Source organism: Condylura cristata, unplaced genomic scaffold, assembly GCF_000260355.1.
Source record: "Condylura cristata isolate star-nosed mole 26May11 unplaced genomic scaffold, ConCri1.0 scaffold00007, whole genome shotgun sequence".
NCBI classification, from domain to species: domain Eukaryota; kingdom Metazoa; phylum Chordata; class Mammalia; order Eulipotyphla; family Talpidae; genus Condylura; species Condylura cristata.
In genome coordinates this window covers 35619969-35623387 of record NW_004567108.1, presented here as the reverse complement: position 1 = coordinate 35623387, position 3419 = coordinate 35619969, and the positions used below count along the sequence as shown (strand labels likewise).

The following is a 3419-nucleotide window of genomic DNA, read 5'->3' as shown; positions in this document are numbered from 1 at the left end:
ACAGGGCACCCGACCGGCTGCACTGTTAAAAGTCGGACTTTGGGTCTTCAGTAAAGCAACTTTAAAAAAAGGACAGCGGATGGTGCTCGGTATTCCCACAGAACTTTTTTAGGGAGACTGTAGAGAAGGAGCAAAAATGAGGTACTTAAAGGAAATGAAGTGGGCCTTTACACAGAATCCCGCACCTCGGCGAGGCTCCTGTCCAGGCACTCAGAGCACCAGCGAGCCCCGCACAACACGGCCCGGGCGGGTGCTGGCTCACCTGCAGACCCAAGGCCCGGTGGGCCCCGGGCTCCCCTCACCGCTCCCCACCTCTGCAACGTCCATCCTCCCACCGGGTCTCAGCCCGGGAAACCCCGACGCGCGCGCCAACGGGTCCCGCGCCCACACTCACCCCATCACCCGGGAAGCTAGGCTGGGGCGGGCAACCGGCTGCGAGTCTGGGATCTCCGATCCGATCCCGGATCCTCGCAGACATTTTGTCCTGTGCAGCAACCTCCCCGCGTCCCCCTTAAAGATACAGCGCTCAATTCTGGGTCTGGGGGTGGAAGGAGGCACAGCGGTGTGTGACCGGCACTTGGAAGAGCTGGCAGAGTCACTCCTAAGCCATCCGGGTTCACAAATGACAGACTTGTGTTTGGCAAACTTTGAAAATGACGGAGCTTAGTAATTGTTTAACTGTCATTTCTATTGTGTATTTTTGCATTAACCTTCCAAGACCTGGATTCCTGGGCTTGAGTGTAATTTTCACTCTTTCAGGTTCAAGGTGTATGATGGCAAAAGCTGTTAGAAGAAATCTCCCACACCAACATTTGAACGGATAAAGGTAGGCTTACTGGTGTTCACTAAAATAAACAGTAGTGACACTAGCACAGGATATCAGTCAGCTTTTGACCAATTATGTTGTGGTTAAAAAAGAAAAAGCACACCGATAGCTCATTGATTTACAACAACAAGGATTCATTTCTCAAACAGGCAACACGCAGTGTTAGCTCTAGTCCACCAACTCCTTTTATACCAGTTCAGACAGAAAGATGACCTCTTTAGAAACAAGTGCACTGTGTACTGCACCCAACTTTGAGAGAGGAGCCCTGATTTGCTATTTCCATGATGTAAATCCTCCCACCTGGCTGATTTCAGACTATTAGCAGTATAACAAGAGGCTTGCCAAGTTTCTGGAAATGTAACAATCAGCTCTTATACACCCCTGGCACATGCCACTCTGGAACATAAGAAAGCCAGCTTTTCTCAGTTCAGCTAACATTCTGTTGGCTAAAGCAAGTTACAGGACAAAGCCTGCGGTCAATGGTGGAAGTAAACTTTCTTTAAGAAGCCTAATGTCACATTATCACATGATGATGGACAGAGATTGTGTAGTCCTCTTCAAAGAAGAGCGGGAATAACTGTTTATAATAATTTAAGCCACTTGGCATGTTTTGGTTCAAGTTGTTTTTAAAACAAGTCATTCTTTCTATAGCGTCTAGAAGTCCACTAACAGAATTTCTCCCTATCTTTCTAAAGCTAGTTGCAATTTTACAATGTGAACTTTATTAGAATAATACTTCTCCCCTGAAGGAATACTTAATGCTGGGGACATCTGATTAAAAGAAAAATAACAAGAATAAATAAGTCAAAGCCATCACTTCTGTAATTTTAATTCACAAAAGTAGATTGTGTCAATCAGTCCTTTTAAGAAGAGGCTTTTTTTCTTTGAATACCTTAATAACCCCTTTGGCCTTTAACTGATGTGTAATGAGATAAATATTTTCATTAGCTCATGGAGGAATTTTTAGTAAATGATGGTTACAAACAAAGCACTGTCTTATATTCGAGTAAGAGTCTGGCGATTCAAGAATCCATTCTTGCCCTCAAGAAGGTTACACTCCAGATAGATAGTAAGACAAGTGCAAGTCCAGGAAGAAAGTGAAAAAATGATAGAAGAGGAAAGAGACAAGTGTCACACTAAGTTGAGAACAGGTACAGCTTCTCAGCAATGGCAGCATCCAACCAAGCCCTGGCAAGGATAGAACTAGACTCCTGTAATGACATGTTTTTTATGCTAGCAAGATGCGTTTTGTTTGACTTTTAAAGTCCAGAGAAAAGCAACCTGTTATTTGTGTGTTTGACTCAGTCCTCAAATTCCTTACAATATGAAATCTCTTCATAATTTCATATTCTTAAATTGAATTATAAAATACATCTCAAACATATCACAACTCTCCTTCATCTCACATTCTTTGTTCAAGTTTCAACAAGAATAACAACCTACAGTTCTTGTTTTAGTAGTGGTAATTCCCTTAATTTTCACCAGGAATTTATTTATTTACTTTTTTTTTTTAAGATTTATTTATTCATATGGAACTGGGGTACAGGCTAGAGATGTGGAGGGTGAGAGAATTCACCAGAGACAGAGCGGGGAGCAGAAGAGGCAGAATGACGAAGTACACTGCTGAGGGGAGCAGCGGGCAGGTCAGGAGAGGTCTGCCTTGCCATGTGGATCTCCTCCGGTGCAGGTGGGAATCGAACTCATGCGGAAGCGGCTTTAGATTCTCAATGCTGTGCTTTAACCTGCTGCGCCATCAGGGAGGGCCCTATTTATTTACTTTTAAAGACTTATTTATGCATACAAGAATGGGGTGCAGGCCAGAGGTTTGGGAGGTGAGAGGACTCACCAGAGACAGAGTGGGGAGCAGAGCAGGCAGATCTGCTGAGGGGAGCAGCCGGTGGGACAGGCGAGGCCTCCTGTGTGGGTCAGGTCACTGGCCTGCAGGGGCTGGTGAGCAAACTCCTGCTGCAGTGACTGGCAGCAGCCTGACAGCACTGTCCTTAACCTCTGTGCCACCAGGGAGGCCCTCACCAGGCATTTAGCAATAAATAACATTTAATTTTCATAAGAGAGCCTCCTTTCAGTTCCCTGCTTTGGCAAAGCGTTAAGGACCTACATTTCACCCATAGTAAAGAAAATTTACCTTCTGAAACCTGCTGTGTAACCCTTATCACAAACCAACTCTAGAAAACTATGAGGTTACCATCACCCAGAATCACTCTGTGCCAGGGGACCATGATATTCCAGTACATTCATACATGCTTTTTTGGTCTGCAGTTTTCTTTTCTTGTGGTATTCTTGTCTGGTTTTGGTGTCAAGGTAATACTGATAAGAAATATTCCTTTTTATGTCTTTGGGAAGAATTTGTGTATTAAATGGGTATTAATTTTTCTTTGCGTATTTGGTAGAATTCAGCCTGGAGGCCACCTGGAGCTGGACTTTTCTTTTAAGGTAGTTTTTCTGTTACTGCTAACTCAATTTCTTCACTTGCCATAAGACTATTCAGGTTGTCTATTTCTTCTTGAGTCTCTTGGCAGTTTGTCTTTTCCCAGGATTTTGTCCACATCACCTACGTCATTTAATGTGTTGGTAT

General features: G+C 44.0%; 1 protein-coding gene across 1 annotated transcript in view; it reads left to right on the top strand.

The window, feature by feature from the left end:
* Positions 1-767: 767 nt before the first annotated feature.
* Positions 768-3419, top strand: part of PDE8B (phosphodiesterase 8B) — a 256270-nt gene continuing 253618 nt past the window's right edge. Inside the window, exon 1 of the mRNA XM_012721817.1 lies at positions 768-826. The gene's annotated coding sequence lies outside the window, so the exon portion shown is untranslated. The remainder of the gene's footprint in view (positions 827-3419) is intronic.